Here is a 17076-nt window from a genome sequence, read left to right as displayed (position 1 = left end):
AGGGGGGAAATGAAATGCTTCTCACCAGGGAAGTGTGAATAAAGTGAGTGTCTTGGCAATTCCACAAAAGGAGGTGGAAAGGCTCCTTCCAGGCTGAAGATCGTTGTAAAGGCTGAAGACGGGAAGGTTAAAAGGGCAAGGTCTTAGCGAAGGGAATTGGTTGCAAAATAATAGAATGAATATACCATGGACAAAACTGGTTTCACAATTACGTAATGAAGAAATGCCGTGGATTGTGGATTTGTTTAAATCATGGTAAGACTAGTTGGTGTTTTTGTTTTGTTTTGCTTTATTACAGAACACTGAGCAAATTGGGGCAGGAACTCATGATCCCGTGAGGAAGAGTCACATGTGCTACCAAGTGAGGCAGCAGGACCCCGGTAGCAGGGATTCTTTAGAATGACTTCAAGTGCCAACTTGGGGGAAAAACCACATCTTTGTAGGTGGTGTTGAACTCCTGGTAAAAAGGGACGTGGCCAGTACGGGGCTCGAACCCGCGACCTTGGCGTTATTAGCACCACGCTCTAACCAGCTGAGCTAACCGGCCAGGTCGGCTCTCGGGGGCTCTGCTTTTCGGGACTCCACCCTAGGACGCCGCTCCTACTCGCAGGGGACAGGCGCCTTTTCGCTCCTCAGGGACCTTCTGGAAGGCTGTGCTCTCCTCGGGCGGCGAAAGTGCTCTGCGCACACGCGGAGTGGGCAGCACACCGCGGGGAAGAGGGGGGATCAGGGCGGATCGGCGCACACGGGGAAGCGTCCTGCGCTCAGGGACCAGCATCCGGGTGAAATGACAACAATCCCGCTCAGAATCCGGGGAAGCGTCTTCCCCCTGCCCCGCCGACATGGAAACGCCAGTCTTTCAAATCCGCCTGGAAACGCAAAAGACGCCAGAAGGAAACGTCATTTTGCAAAAAGAGGACCCGACTTGGAGGATTTCTCTTCTTGACGGGAGACTGTCTGTCACGACACGGAAACCGAGACTGGGGTCCTGGCAAAAGGAGAGGTGTGCAAACCCACAGAACATAACCGAGAGTCCAGAATAACACCGGGCACGCATCGCCAGCTGATTGTCAACAACGGTGCCAGGCGAGTCGACGAGGGGAAGGGTAGCCTTCGCAGCGAATAGCGGGGACACTGGATAGCCACTACCCACAGTAAAACGACCCGCGGTCCCTAGGGAAACGCCAGGACCGTCACAATGAGAGGGCGTTTGGTAGGCACAGGTGTGAGGGGGCGCGTCCCCTTCCAGCTCTGGGCCCTGCTGAGCCGCGGAGATGGGGCTCCGGTCCCCCTCCCAAAGGTCACCGGCAGTCCCCTGAGGCGTGGCGGGCGCAGTTTGTGAGCGCGGCCCTCCCGCTGTTGGATTAGCGACGGCGGCGGGTATGGGACCCGAGCGCGCCCAGTGCGTAGCAGGAGCCCGTGACATGTCCCCGCCGCGCCGGGCCAGTGGCGTCGTGGGCACCGAGCCCCGCCAGGCAACGTCCCACGGTCTGGCCCCCACGGCCGTCCCCACTCCGCCCGGCACGCAGGTGGGCACACCCCCCTCTCGGGCCTCAGCTTCTGTGGGTCAAGCGGGGCCCGCACGCAACGGGCCCCTTCCACAGTCAGTCCACCGGATCCGGGTCAGTATCCCAGCCAGGACCCGTGTCTGGCACCCGGGAGATGCAGGTCACGGAACCCTCTGAGGTCAGGTAAACGTAAACAGGATCCCCCCCCACCCCACCCCATGGAGGAATTTTCCGACACCCGCCAGACCCCGAGGCGGCCTACACTTTCTGTCCTGCATCTGGAAAGGCGTTCTTCCCCTAGACGGTGTTTCCTTGGAGCGAGTCACTGCCTCGAAGGTTCTTGCTTTTAGTCAAGAGAGAGGCGGAATAAGGTTGCTATTTCCCGGAAGGAAAGAGGCCTCCGGTGGGAACAAAGCCGGGAGACCCAGAGACCGGCTAGTCTCCATCGGGGAGGAGGCAATGCGTGTGTGCCGTAGTTTCCGTAGTGTAGTGGTTATCACGTTCGCCTAACACGCGAAAGGTCCCCGGTTCGAAACCGGGCGGAAACAGGAAGGTCTCTCTCCCGGGGGAGTGTTACTTTTGAGGTTTCCCTGGAGCTGCGCTGGCGGCACAAGACCCCCCTCCAAGGGGCCCTCCCTGGAGCCTGCAGCGCTGGGGGCCTCTCTCTTGGGGGGGATCGGTCTCCCCTCCTTCCCAAGCGCCCCCACCCCCTGCCCCAGGACTTCTCAGAGCTAAGGTCTCCAGTTAACGTATTTATTTCCAGATCAATATATCCAGATATTGGGTGAATTTTGAGGAGGAGAGTGAGGGAGAGACAGAAGAGCGGAGATGTCGGGGGGGGGGTGCAGATGGGGCGGACAGGAATCACAGGAATCGGCGGGGACATCTCAGGGGCGCGCGGCCACTCAGGCCGGCGCTCCACTCGCCAGGTCCCCAGGAATACCTCAGGGACTTGGACCTCAGGCTGATCTGATGCCCGCCTGGCCCCGGGGAGGCGGTGCTGCCAGACTTGGGGGCAGTCTGTGTGGCACAAGGCCCTGGCCAGGCCCTTCCCTCCAGGGCCACCTGCTGCACTCAGCTTGGGTGGAGCAGCACGTGTGGCACTTGGAGCCGGAACGCTCGTGGCGCACGTGGGACAGGGTTAGGGTGTTGCCCTGCACGCTGTGCACCGGGGCCCTGCGGGACCTTTGCCCGGGACTCAACGTCCAGCTGGGAGGAGGTCCCCGGGCTCAGGCCTGGACCGTTCCTGTGGGGGGAGGGGCCCCACGTGGGACCTCCCAAGTGGGGTCATTTGCTGCATTTGGAAGTCAGGACGTGTGGGGGAGGCTTAATAGTGACTTGGTTGTGTTAGTCTCATATTTTCCCCAAGACTATGAGCCGTGCCCAACAGGCTTCCTTTGCAACTGGCTGATCGGGTCAGGGGTTTGCTCCTGTGGGTTCGAAGCCCATATACAGAGTTCATGTTTGGCTGGTGTTCCCCTCAGCAAGAAAGTTTGTTTTGTTGGTGCCCGAGCTGGACTCATAAGAATGTAAATCGATTTAAAACATTAGGAGACATCTTCAGGCTGTTTATTTATTGTTCTGCCTCTTAGACCTCAAAACCGGCCCTTTGGGCTTCAGGCCTAAAAATAAAGTGGCTCGGTTTGGGGTGTTAAGTAGGTTTTCCAAAGGATCTCACACACTTCCGGCAGGCATCCTGGAATATCGCTGAAAGACGGCAGTGTGGGGGGCAGATCTTTGGATGGGGGACCTGGTCATCCATTTCACCCGGATATCAGCATAGACGTGAACTCACGTGCAGCGACTAACGGTTCGGCTGACTGGTCAGAGTGGGCACCGAGTAGAAGATCGCTGTCATATGATAACTTCCACCAGCTTGCCTACACCCAGAAGCAGGGAACAGCTCAGGAGCCAGGATGATTCTGCAGGTTTTGTCTGCCAGCCTTAGTAATCAGCAACCCTGGCGGGCTAATTGGTCACAGAAACGGAGTAGCCTAGTGGCAGGAATGGGCCCATAACATGGGGTGCCACTAATCAAGGCTGATCGAGTCGCCGCTACAGCCACACCCTGAGCCTGCCAGCCGGAAGAGCGATGCGGGGTCCTTGACACAGCGCCTCTCTAGAGGAAAGTGACTTGCCTCTTATTAACTTAGCCAGGAAAACAGGACACCCAGATCCTGGAGAAGTTACTGGCGGCATGAACTCATTTCGTGGAGGCAGTGGCTCTGAGCGGCCAGGGTGGTGCACTGGACGTGAGGGGCGACCAGAGCCCCCGGACCCACCCTGTCTGACGCCAGGCGCTCCTCAATCCAGGACACCTCTAAAAAGTCGTCGCAACTAACATCTCTCCTAAAATCAGGATGATTGAACAGCCTCACATTGTACTTGAAGCAAAGCCAAGTTCCTCAGATCTCCTCCAAGGTCCTGCGCATTCTAACCCTGCATTTCTCTCCATCTCATCGCCATTCTTCTCCTTCTTGCTTGTGCTCTGGCCGCATCGTGCTCTCCACCTGACCCCCCCTCTTCCCGTCGGGTGTCCCTGCAGTCTCAGTAAGCCCCCACGGACCCCTGAGTTTAGAGCTGCACCCTACTCCCCACGCCACAGTCCCCCACCCAGCCCCGATCTCTCCATCCCATTTAACAGCTCCTTGTACATTATGTAATTGTCAACAAAAGGACTCTGATATAGACACGTAAACTACATGGGCTCTGCCCACCTGCTGTCTCCTCTTTTGTCTCGTCTCCCACTCTCCCCACCAGTCTTCGTCCCCAGACACACTGGCGTGTCTCAGGCTTTCTCTCCTCAGGTGGTTTTGCCCACGAGGTTCTTTCCGGTGTGTGAAAAAAGGAAGCCACCGCTGGCCCCCTCTCCTGTCTCTCACTCAGCCCCTTCCTGTCTGCTTCTCCCACATTCTCTTTGTCAAACCACTGACTGCACCCCCAAAGTCTTGTCTACCTGAGATGAGATGACATTTCTGAATTAAACACGCCCCCACTGTGACTTCTTCCACCTCTTCACTGACGGTCTGGTTTTGCCTCAGTTGTGTAGCATGCGGCCGGGGACTCAGACAGAGCAGCATCGGGGCACCTGGGTGGCTCAGTGGGTTGAGTGTCCGACTCAGGTCATGATCTCATGGGTTCGTGAGTTTGAGCCCTGCCCCCTTCCCCCCACCCCCACTCGCTCTCTCTCAAAATAAATAAATTTTTATTTTTTTAAAAAAAGGAGTAAGAAATGTGGCCAGGATTCTATTTATGTGTCCTCAGTTCAGTTAAAGGAAACAAACACATTCTGGGGCAGCCCTCTGAAGCATAATGGGACAATGTCTATCAAAATTATCAGAGCAAACATTCTCTGACATATTTTCTATACGTGTGCAGGACATCATGACGTGAGATATGGTGTATGTTCGTAGATAGGAACAGTGTTTGCCACAGCAGTTTGTGGGGAAATTTTAATTGTCGGTTAAACTGTGGTACATCCCATATAACTGAAGACTACGGCAGTTTAAAAGAGGAAGAAAACCACTTTCCTGTTTTGATATGGGAGGATCACAAAAATACCTTCTAAATAAAAAAATAAAGCAACACACACATACACACACACACACACACAACCTGGATAAAATGCCATATCTATCAAGAGAAAAGAGAAAATATTTGTCCGGGCAGAGAGAGAGGGAGACAGAGAGAATCCCAAGCAGGCTCCGCACCGTCAGCACAAAGCCCAACTCGGGGCCCAACCCCAGGAACGGTGAGATCATGACCTGAGCGGAAATCAAGTCAGACACTTAACCGACTAAGGCACCCTGGCGCCCCATTAGCCAATGATCTTTAAATGACCTTCCTTGTAAAGTCACCTTGAACTTGTACAGACACTGTTATTAGAAGGAGTCATTTGCGCACTATTTGGTTTTGGAAGTCTCGAGAGAGTAAAGGGCGTCCTAGGTGACTATTTGGTGGAAATATTTAGCCACTAATTAAATTAGACCTTATTATATTTATTATAAAAATTGATTATCTTGGTTGTCCTAAAATATCCAGATAAGAAACCGTATGTTCACTGTTTCAAGTAGTTGATTTTCTAATTTATTTAGAGAAAATCTGATTTACCATTCTTATGACCTGCTGGGAGAACTTCCTTCTCCTAAACGAGAATCACTTCACATATCTGATTTTGTAAATCAATTTCCTTGACCCATCTGTACAGGGCAAACATCTACTTAGGAACATCTGCCCTGCCCCTGACCACCCTGCAAATTGCCTTTCTTTCCTCTCAAGTCCCAGACCCCTGCCCCCTTGTTAGTTCCGGATGCCGGAGGCGACTCGGGCAGACGGTCTTCGAAATTTCTAGGTCTGTGTGGATTCCTCCTATTAAATTTGATGTTCGCCCATTAATGTGTCACATGTCAATCGGATTCTTAGTTCAGCAAGGACCTTGATGGGCCCGGAGTTCACACCCACCCGGACAACATCTGACTCGCATCCATTTTCCAGAGTCCGGAAGGGGCGTGTTGGAAGCCTGGAGTCCAGCTGGGTCCCTGTCAACTGCACGGTCCCGCGGGTGGCTCTCCCTCACTCCTCCACCTCACCTCCTACCTCTGTCAACCGAAGTTTTCACCCGCCTGTCCCCTGCCCGCCTGGAACACAATGGGGGAGCCTCCTCCTGACCCACCCCGGCCATTACATCCTGCTGAGAACTCTTCAGGGGACCCGGCTGGGCAGGCAGGGGCGTGGGGGTGGGGGCCGTGGTGGAGACAAGTGGGGCAGGACCCCGGGAGAGGTGGAGCCGGAGGACCGCGAGGGGCGAGTCCCCCGCTGGGCCAAGCAGGCCAGGGGACAGAGCGGGGACAGCACCGGCTTCAGACTCTGGGCAGGGGCCCGTCAGGGGTCAAGTGCCACAGAGGGAAGGGACCCCCCTGTCACAAACTGTCCGAGGTCGAGTTTACAGAATTAACTTTCCACGCGTCTCATCAGTGACTGTCCGCGAGTGAATTTCTTGTCACGGCCCACGACCCCGCGCGGTGCCCAAGAGGGACCGGGGCTGGGGCCGAGGCGCTCTTTCCGTTCCGCAGGGCAAAGTCCAGACTTGATTTAGAAGGCAGAGAGCATGATTGCTTTGGGCCCGAGACGGAACCTCCCGGCATGTCTTGCGTCTCCGCTCGCTGAGGTGTTGGGCGGGAGCCGCTCCCATCCCTCGGCGACCGGTCCCACCGCCCGTCGGGGCCACAGCCTCTCCAGACTTCGGGACGCGGCCGCACGCAGTTCCCACCCCCCGGGGCTCAGGCCTTCCCAGCCCCCCACAGAAGAAACGCGGATGGGACTGGGGGTCGAAGGTTCCACGTGGAGGAAAACCCAGCAGCGGACGGTCAGTGTCAGAGATCCCGGGCGCGGGGTGGGGCGCGGCAGGTGCGCGCGTCGGGCCCGTCCTGGCCTAACCCCGAATCCGCCCGGTGGGCTCTCTGGGAAGGGAGTGGGGCCAGAAGAAGCCCAGGAATAGCAGCCCTGTCTGTACTCTGACTCCACTAAGGAAACTGCCCCAAAGTCCTTCACGGAACGTGTGCTGGGAATCCCCGCGCTCGGAGCCGGCGAAAGGCCCCCGGGGGGCGGCTCAGGTGCCGAGACGCGCCGTCCTCGCGTGTGGACCCGCACGGTGGGGGCTCGGGCCGCCCGGGGTCGTCCTCCAGGCCGTTTGCGGGTCCCTCCTGCTCACTTGTCCCGAGCGGAGCGCCCAGCAGGAGGCCGGGGGCCGGGGGGGGGGGGGGGGGGTGCGATGCGCCGGTCCTCCCTCCCCACCACAGGTGCCCCAGGGTCGCAGGGACCCTCCTCCCGTCCCGTCCCCGGTCCCCCGCGCAGGTGCAGGGCCCCCAGAAGGAAATCAGCCTTGATAAGCAAGCGGAGTGAAGGACCGCAGGCCTCGGCCTCAGGTGTCCCCACCTCCCAGGGCGCGTGTGAGCCTCACGTGAGGTAACAATACAAACACCTGTCACAAAACCTGAACCTCGGTGACGGCTCGGCCCGGGTCACGACCTCACCTGTGCTCCTATTTAGGGGCCCGGAGCACCCCGTTCCGGAACCGCTTGGGGGGAATACGCAGGTAAAAGGGGGAGATGGTTGGTGACGTTTGGAAGCCGGTGTTTTCCAGTAAGACCCTGGGGTAGGAGGTGTGCGACAGGTGACCGTCCACGACTCCATCCCGGAGGAGGAAAAGCAACGTGTGTCCTCCTTCCCATCAACTGGATTTAAGGAAGGAGAAGTAGGTCATCCAAGTCTTTAGGGAAGTGACTCAGGAGGTGGGTCCCATGGTGTAATGGTCAGCACTCTGGACTCTGAATCCAGCGATCCGAGTTCAAATCTCGGTGGGACCTTGCGTGGCTCTTTTTCCAACTTCGGGCTCCTCCTTTCCCCAAGCCAAACCCTTTTGCAAAGGAACCCCTGTGCCCAAACTTACTCCTGGCATTCCTTCCTGTACTAGCCCCTGTCTGCAGTCACCAGTATTGGGAACAAAAAGAATGCCCTCTGCCCTTCAAGGTTGTTTAGCTGAATTAAGGATTAAAGTCACATGAGACATATTAAAAGGAGAAACTCAAATTTAATTTCAAACTTCAGGGAACCCAAACAGACATGAGATTCCAAAGACAGCAAAACAAGCTGTCTGTATATGTTATTCAGAACTAAGGAGAGAGGGGTCCCTGGAAGGGAAGGGCGATAAAAAAGAATGTTTGGTGGACACTGTTTGTAGGGCCACTCAGAAGCAAGGGGACAAAGAGAGAACTTTGGTCAAACGGGCCTTCCCAGGGTCCTCCTCTCTGTCTACTGCCCCTGGTTCAAAGTATGACGTAATTCTATGCTGATAGCTTTCTTCCTGCTGCAGGATCTTTTAGGCAGTTGTGTGTGGGTTGGGGGGGTGTCAGTTTCTTCCTGAGTTTTCTGGGCCTTGATTGTCTTCAGCTCAAAATAATCTGCAAGCCCACGTGACACATTTTGGAGTGGCCTGCCCTTGGCCCCTGCACTTGCCAAAGGCTAGCTTAATGCCTGGGGTGCACAGCTGGTTGTGGGGAGGAGGGCAGGGGAAGGAGAAATCTCTCCAGGAAATGCGCAAGGAAACCTCCCAAACCTTGCTGGAACTGGAAGTTTCTAGAGAAGATCTGCAAACGGAGACACGAGGAAAGATGGCCTGTGAGAGGAGCCAGAGAAAACCTGGTGATAGTCGTGGACCCAGAAAGTCAGGATGGAAATTGACAAAAGGATGTACCCCAAGCTATGGGCGCAGGTGGTCGAGCAAACTGTCCTCAGACAAGACCGTGAGAACCACAGCCCTAATTCAGAGGTCTGGGTCGGTAGATCCGATCCGATCCGCGATAGTCAATACTCGGTAGACGTGAGGCTTCGAGTTTGCACGAGCAAGCTTTACACGTTCGGGGAAGGGGAAATGAGCTGATTCAGAGACTTCTTCCCCAGGATAGCGTGTTTACTCCACGGGCCTCGACTGTTCTGGATGTGGGTTCCCTGAGGACTTGGCCTGGAGCCACCTCCAGCCCTCTCTGCTGTTGCCGGTCCGGCCCTCAGATCTGGGAGCCCCTTGTGCACCAAGAGCAGGTGACCAAAGTCAGTCTTCTGTGACCGTCCCCAGTGACCTCGAGGAGATCTCCAATGCAGAAAAAAGAGAAAACCAGTCAAGTGCAGGCACGCAAGCAATATTTTTGAACAACCAGATAGGACAGAAACATATGTATTAAGATTAACTATGGGCTTTTTAAGTAGTGATGTGGAAATCCGCACATCTTAATTGTTACAACCGAACAGACCATATCTTGCGAGTGCAAGGGATTGGAGCTCGGCGGCGATCAATCAAGTTTCCCTCCCCTTCCTGCCTACGACCCCTTGTGAGCGGACCAGCTTCGCAGCAGCTCTCAGAGCGGTCTGAACCAGTCTCCCTGGCCATAGTCCTCGGGCAGATGACGAATAAAACACTGACTAACCCACTTTGAAGTTGGCTTTTCCCCCCAGGGGACAGATCGTTGTGCGGGTTGGAAAAGTGCGGCTGCTCTGGGAACTGCTGGGGCCCTTTCGGTTTGGAAGGAGGCTCTGATGGAAGAGGAGAGCAGGGCGAGAAGCCGGATGTGGTCAGAAAAAAGCAGCTCCAGTGTCAGTGAAGATCGGAGAATTCATGCCACCGAGGCCAGAGGGCTGGAGATGGGGACACAGAGAAACACTTTCCTAAAATGTCCCTTCCCGACCACGCACCTGCTCCTGATGGATGTGAGCCCTCCCTGCTAGCACATCCCCTTGCAAATCAGGCCGGTCTATTTCCTTTTATGCGACAGACTTCTGCGACCTGTGACCTCGGGGGGTAAAAACATCCCCACTGACCAGAAAGGACAATTGGAAATACTGGCGTCTCTGACATTCTGGAAGTATTGTCTGTAGGCAGGACAGGGGGCGGCGTCTCAGTTGCATATTTTATACGATCTCTTGGAGAAGGAGGTGACAAGCTTCGCATCTACTTCAGAGTAACATCACACTAAACGAAAGGGAACAGACATGTATCACGGAAAGTTGGCGCTTTAATTCTTTTTACTCATTCGGACTCATAAGAAAATCCTCCTCGACTTTTGTCAAAGAAAAGAGATAACCACATTTTGTAAAAGTTATTTGTACATGGTTGCAAGTCCCTTCTTTGCTAGCGCTTTTATTCACTGCTATGATGTATTTATTAGATTCAGTGACAGGAAATGTATTAAAGAGTCTACTTTAAATAATGCACCTTAAGTAATCATAAAAGCACACTTTCATAAAAGCACACTTATTCAAATGCACAAACTAGGGGTCTTTTTGCTGTTAACCTCCACCAAAGTCTTCTTATTCCAGTCGTCAGTTTTCCTCTGTGGACACATGACCTGATGGGGAAAAATATTCCTGGCCCTTTCACTAAAGAACGCATTTCCAATGCAATGCTGCTTCACATATGTAATAAACTACTTGTCAAACTTATCTTTGTAGATCTTGTTGTGTGAAATGAAATGCAAAGCTAATTCAAGTCGGCAGAAGATAGATTAATTGTCCCTGGAAACAAGTAAAAAATAGGCTTCAATTTATGCTCCCTGTTGCATAGCGGCAGGATAGGGTCTTCGAGCGCAAAATACATATCGGGATAAAATTCTGGAAGGCAAGTGTGAGTACTGAGGAAGGAAGACAATTGAGGCTGGAGGCCCCGGCGGGCTAAAATGGGATTAACAAAACGGGGAAGGCTACCCGGAGGAAGGTGGAAAGGACTAGAGGTAAGAAATCCCTGCCACGACTGTGATTTGAAAAACAATGCCGCAGCTCGGGGTCACAGAGCAAAGCTTGGCCGAAAGTAAGGCGTTAAAGAGGTATCTGAAGAGCTTACCGCTCGTGGGACGAGGTGGCCGAGTGGTTAAGGCGATGGACTGCTAATCCATTGTGCTCTGCACGCGTGGGTTCGAATCCCACCCTCGTCGGCCCTGGCTGTCGGGAGCGCGGGTGTGAGTTTTGCACTCCTCACCTTGGTGTGCGACGTTCCGCCTTCACACCCTCCATCCCCTTCCGACGGCGGTTGCCTTGCCTTCTTGCGCGGCAGGGGGGGGGGCGAGTGCTCCCTTTTAGAGCGCCGCCTGCTGCTTCCGCCCCCTTCCGCGGTCGCGGAGCTGGGGACTCAGGCACAGCATCCCTGTGGCGCACAGTCCTTGGCCCCAGCCACGTCGGGGCTCAAATCGCAGAACCAAAGCAGCCGAGGCTTCGGTCCGACGCCGGCTTCCCCTCCTGGGAACAGTTTACAACTCTGTTCGCCGCCTCCTTCGTTCCTCAAGCCGCAGGAATCCTTACCTTTCCTTGTTTCTCGTCACAGCCCAGCGCTTGGGAACCTCCTGTCTCGAATTCGCTTCAAAATGCTGATGAGCGGTGGGCGGGTCAGAGAAGAAACGACCTCCACAAACACTGCTAATGGTTTAAGGTGGTTGGTGGGAATTTGCGTGTATATTACATAGTTCCCGTTACTTTTTCAAACGGCCATAACAAGGGTCTTAAACTCTTCACTTGGAAATAACTTCGATCTTAAAGAAAATTGGTAAGAATAAGAATAGAACAAAACCCACCTCTATACCTTTTATTGGGATTCACCTATTAACATTTTGTGCCATTTCCTCCCTCTCTCTCCCTCCCTGCCTCTCTGATTCAGTCTCCATGTTCGGTCTATCTCCATTTCTCCCTATTTTTTTTTTTTTTCAGAACCACGGAAGAGTAAATTGTATGTTTCATGGCCTTTTGCTTTTAAATACTTAAGTAGATATTTCCTAAAACTAAGGATATTCTTTATGTATAACGACAGTATATGTATCCGTTCAGTGTATTTAACAATGATACTGTTTTTAAAATCTCTCACCTGTATTTCAATTTTGTCTACTGGCCCAGTAATGCCTCTTAGAGCATCCCCTCCCCCAGTACAGACTAGGTATCGTATCATTTGTCCAAAAACATGTTTTTTACTTCGATTCCAGTTAGTTAAGTTCAGTTGTCCATCTTTAATCTAAAACATCACCGCAGCCTCTCTTTGTAGTCATGATATTGACATTTTTTTAAAGAATACAGTAGCTACTCACTTTGTTGTTTGTTTTGTTGTTCTTTAAGAAAATTTCTTACATTTTTAAATTTTTTAATTTAAAACTTTTTTTAAATTAAATTTTTTTCTTTTAATAAGTTTCTTAAATTTATTTTTATATAAATTCTCGGTGGCGGGTCAGGTCATGATCTCAGGGTTCGTGAAAGTGCGGAGCCTGTTTAGGATTCTCTATCTCCCTCACTCTCTGATCCTCCCCCACTCGCTCCATCTCTCAAATAAATAGGCTTCAAAAACAATTTTTTTTTTTAAAGAGCTTTTCCTGAACCTACTGGGTTTTGATAGCTTTTTTTTGCATACATACATATAAATTTTTATTGATATGAAATTCACAATTCACCATGTAACCATTTCAAAATCTATAATTCAGTGACTTTTAGTTCATTCACAAGGTTGTGTAACCATCACCACTATCAGGTTCTAGAACATTCCTTTTTTTTTTTTTTTTTATCTTCTGTGATTGTTTATTTAGTTTTGCCTTTTTTTTTTTTTTTTTAAATTTACATCCAAGTAAGTTAGCATATAGTACAACAATGATTTCAGGGGTAGTTGATTGCTTTATAAGTCAAAATAATCTTCATGCCAAAGTGGCCCACCTTGGGGGAGCCTGCCTGCCCTTGGCCCACCAAAGTTACCCCTCAGATTTAGCATGCATTAATAATTCTTACCTGAACCCATCTTTACTAAGGCGGTTGCAAAATGATGGAACTTCAGCTCCAACACTGTCTGCACGTTCTGTGACAAGTCAGGGCGCACACCTTTAAATGCAAAGGATCAAAGCTGTGCCTCCTCCTCCCCCCGCCCTGGTCCCGTCGGCCCCCCTCACCTTACTTCTATTTTTCCATAGGATTTCCTCTTCATTGTCATTATTTAAGGTCCTTGTTGTTACAGGAATTTCTATTTTCTTGTTATAATGTAGAGACTCACTAAAGAGTGCTTTACTTACAAAATTTTCCTCATAAACACATTTTTGCAAATACCTTAATGACTTCCATTTTCCCCCTGAATTTGTCCATGGGATCCTGATGCACACACTTTTTTACTTTAATGCATTCCTTCCATTTTCTTCTACCATTTCACATGTAACTTCTTTGCATCTGTTCCATAAAATCTGATGCATAAAATCCTACAAATGGCGTCTTTGTGATTATTACAACATGCATTGCTTTAGCGAAGGGCTCCCAAAACATTCCCATTAACTTGACCTAAATGTGATAAACCGTGCACAGGGCTGCATAAAGAAGTGAGGAGCAGGACACTGATGCCCAAGGAAAATGCAATATAGTCATTGGGCAGAAGTCAATGAACATGTTTTTCTTTCAAGTGTAAAGAAAATAGAAAACTATAACCAGAGACAAGCATGTATTCTGAAAGATATAATGCTGATCCACTGGGAATGAAAGGTAAATTTGTCACCTCTCCCTAAGTAAGAAGGGTGAGGTTTGCATCTCTTTAGAAATGAGACGGGCAGCTTTTGCAAAAAGAAAGAAGAAAGAAAAGAAAGGAAAATACCCATTTGCAGAAATTAGGTAAAGGGTGAAAAAACATTGCAGGAGTTGTAAAGAACAAAAAAAAAGAGGTGCCTTTAATTCTACCTTTCCCCCCTGCAGGTGGGAAAGGAGGAACCCTAGCAGAGGATGGTTTCGATCCATCGACCTCTGGGTTATGGGCCCAGCACGCTCCCGCTGCGCCACTCTGCTAGTCGTGACACCTGCTCACCTATTTCCTCCCTATGAACATGATCAGGTATTGCATTTCCTTGTATAGGTAAATTGTGATTTTGTTTATAAGATACAATCCTACTCGGGAATAAAAACAATATTTTTTTGTGAATTTTATCATACATATAACGACACAATTCAATCTCAGAAACATCACGCTGGGCAAAAAATGCCACACAACATGATGTGCTATAGGATTCTACTTATGTGAAGTTCAAGAGCAAACGAAACTATCTGGTGACAGAAATCAGAAGAGGGATTAGCTTGTAGGATGCAGCACCGACGGGCAAAGTGGCAAGAGGCAACCGTCTGGAGTAAGGGGAATGTTCTCAGCCTTGATGCGAATGGTGGTCACACGGGATGCACTCAAGATCTATGCATTTTACTGCATGTAAAATATACTTCAATAAACTGCTGAAAACACGGAGGGGACCACAGAGATGTAATAACCAAAAAGGAAGAGAGGGAGGGAGAGCAAGAGAAGAGAATGGAAAAGAAAGAAGGAAAGAAGGAAGCAGGGAGGAAGGGAAAGTGGGAGAGAGAGAGCAAAGAAAAAGAAGTACTTTCTATGTATACTTCAGGGAGCTAAGGCAACAGTGGCCCCCAAAGCTTCCCAAAATAAGGTGTGGAGCCACGAAGAGCTCCCTGGGAGCAGGAGAAGATCCCCAACACTCTTTGGGGAAGCGCCTGAGCCAGGCCTCCAGCAGCCAGTACGCGGTCAGCGCAGAAGGTCGCTTTGGCGAACCCTGGCGGCCGCCTCACGCCCTCAAGCGCGCGGGCAAGATGGCGGCCGCCTCACACACTCGCGCGCGGGCAAGATGGCGGCCGCCTCACACCGTCCCCTGTCCCCCAAGCGCGGGCAAGAACGGCCGCTTGAGGAAAAGCCGCTCCTATAGATTTGAGCGCATTCTCCTCAAGGAGGGAAAGAAAATTGACTTCTAAAGTGTTCCTTCCAGGGCTGCATTTCCTTCATATCAGTTCTAAGAGTGTATCAAGAAAGATCAAAACTAAAACATGGATATTAGTTTTCTGGAAGCACATTCTCAGACAGGTAGAAATCACGTCCTTTCACCCAGTTACAGATTTTTCAAGACTTCTGTGTACACACAACAGGCTTAGGTTTTCTCCACGTTGTCCGCAAGGTCACAGTTCCACCGGCACTAGGCAATCTAGAAGCTTCACGGTGGTTGCTCCGCTGAGGAGGTGGTCTTGTGTCCCTGTGAGGAAAAACGGTATCCACAAACACGCGCTCAGAGGCTCTGGAAAGCTGCCCCTGAAGGCGGGGGCCTAAGACCTGGCCGACTGGTTCTGTGAGGAAGGCCAAACAAACACAATCTGTGTGGCGCTTTATGGTGGAGGCCGGAGAAAGTACTGAGGAGAGAAGGGGCCCCTCACACAGCCACCCTCCTCCTCATGCTCTCCTCTGTGACCCAGCCCAGTGTGATGTGAGTAGAAAGCATCCATCTGCCATAGGAGAATGCTCAGCAAAACTGAGCGGTCTGCCCCGTCTCCGGCCACACCCGTAATGACAACATCAACGTGGGTCAAATGCCCTTCTGTCTCCTTAATAGGAAACGTATTTGTATTTTTTTTTTGGAACAGTCTAGAAGGCTTTAAAATGAGAACCCAAAAATACAATATATATATATATATATATATATATATATATATATATATATACACATATATCTTGTCTTCTACACTCGGTGGACACACGTATCACCCCAACCAGGGTAGTCTGCTTGAGCAGAAATCTCATTTAGATGGCAAAAGAAAAACAAAAAAGGAGAAATTACAACCACAGTGAAAATGTAGATTTCTCGAGAATAGGGCACAGGCTTGCGCGTAGTGCGAGGAAAACATTGAGCCTCTGAAGATGCCAGAGGCTACCCTCCTGCATTTGCTGTAGCATGAAATATGCAGAAATATATTAAAAAGATGTTAAAACATGTATATACAATAAATATGTAAAATAAACTAATCTTTACTTCAACACATCCTTTTCGAGTGCCTTCTATTGAACGGACCATGCCCACCCACCCCCGGCCTCGTGGGGCTTTGTTTTGTCTTTCATTTTCCATGACCTTGACCTGTAGGATACGACACACTGGTGTCGTGGGTGGGAAGGAAGTGGCCAGTGAAACCGGTGTGGCGAAACAGCTCTTAACGTGATGCCCACGATCCCTCCCTCCTGATGCCCACGCCCTTGTGCGATCTCTTCTATGGCAAAGGCGACAGGAGGTACGTGGTTACATGTATGCGATGACGGGATAAGTTACAGGACATAGTATCACCCATTCACTTGCTGGGACCTAATCCTGCCGCCTCCTCCTCTCCTCACACACCCTACCTCCTGGTTGGCACTCACTGCCAGCTACCGAGTTCGAACTCACATCCTTAACGGTGGTAGCAGGTGCCTTCGCAACCTCCCACATCTGGGGGGGGGGGCCCAGTCCGTCCCCCGTTTGATTCCTCCCTCACGTGACAGCCACAGCAGTCAAACCCAAACTTGTCTCTTTCTTGCTTAAAATCTCTACCCTGTTCTCCGCCGTGTTTAGGACCCGGTCCACACCGCGTGCCCATCTACCTGCCTGCTTCTCCCCGGCCGTGCCCGGAGGCCTCCCAGGTGATCCTCCCTGCAGGTGATCCCAACACACATCCACTGTGTCTCCCAGACCGGCCTGTGCACGTGCTCGGTCTTTGGCCCCGCGACGCCCTTTTCTACTTGGTGCTCGGAACACCCGAAGGCAGAATGCGAGTCGAAGTGTTCAGCTACCGTGTCAAGGGCAGCAGACAAAATCCTATATGTTCCTCTTGCACCCACCACCCCCCCCCCCATGTATGATGGCAATCTTGGGTCAGGCGATGCCTTTAAAAGTCGCGACAGCATGGATATTTAGAGTCAGACATCCCTGCAGCGGGGTTCTGGCTCTGATGATCTGCTGAGAGAGAGGAGTGAGCACGGACTTTGAAGCCGTGAGGCTTTAAATCCCAAATCTAGCCCTTTACTAACTGGGTGCGCTCGGGCCCCATCTCTACTGCCGGGAGTTTAACAGTCATTCCTGTGTCAGAAGCTTATTTCAAAATTTTATTTGCGTGTCATCAACCAGTTTAAGATTCTTTTTCCCCCTGGGCCTCTTCCAAGGGATCCATAAGGCAGGAGATAGACGGAGCGCGGGCGTCATTCTCGCCTCCTTTCGTGGGTTCACTAGTG

General features: G+C 51.4%; 1 protein-coding gene and 5 non-coding genes across 6 annotated transcripts in view; 3 read left to right on the top strand and 3 right to left on the bottom strand.

Annotated features, from left to right (window-relative positions):
• The window catches only part of LOC147580609 (histone H2B type 1-C/E/F/G/I), a 505297-nt gene that overhangs the window by 124378 nt on the left and 363843 nt on the right, over nt 1-17076 (bottom strand). The gene's annotated exons all lie outside the window — the stretch shown is intronic.
• TRNAI-AAU (transfer RNA isoleucine (anticodon AAU)) lies at nt 474-547 on the bottom strand. Its single transcript has one exon. It is a non-coding gene; the product is annotated as a tRNA-Ile (tRNA).
• Nucleotides 1984-2056, top strand: TRNAV-AAC (transfer RNA valine (anticodon AAC)). Its single transcript has one exon. It is a non-coding gene; the product is annotated as a tRNA-Val (tRNA).
• Nucleotides 7802-7873, top strand: TRNAQ-CUG (transfer RNA glutamine (anticodon CUG)). Its single transcript has one exon. It is a non-coding gene; the product is annotated as a tRNA-Gln (tRNA).
• Nucleotides 10906-10987, top strand: TRNAS-GCU (transfer RNA serine (anticodon GCU)). The gene has a single exon. It is a non-coding gene; the product is annotated as a tRNA-Ser (tRNA).
• Nucleotides 13770-13841, bottom strand: TRNAM-CAU (transfer RNA methionine (anticodon CAU)). Its single transcript has one exon. It is a non-coding gene; the product is annotated as a tRNA-Met (tRNA).

Source organism: Puma concolor, chromosome B2, assembly GCF_028749965.1.
Source record: "Puma concolor isolate L17-30 chromosome B2, mPumCon1.1.hap2, whole genome shotgun sequence".
NCBI classification, from domain to species: Eukaryota; Metazoa; Chordata; class Mammalia; order Carnivora; family Felidae; genus Puma; species Puma concolor.
The sequence above is the reverse complement of the archived record's forward strand: the minus strand, read 5'-3'. Positions and strand labels throughout refer to the sequence as shown.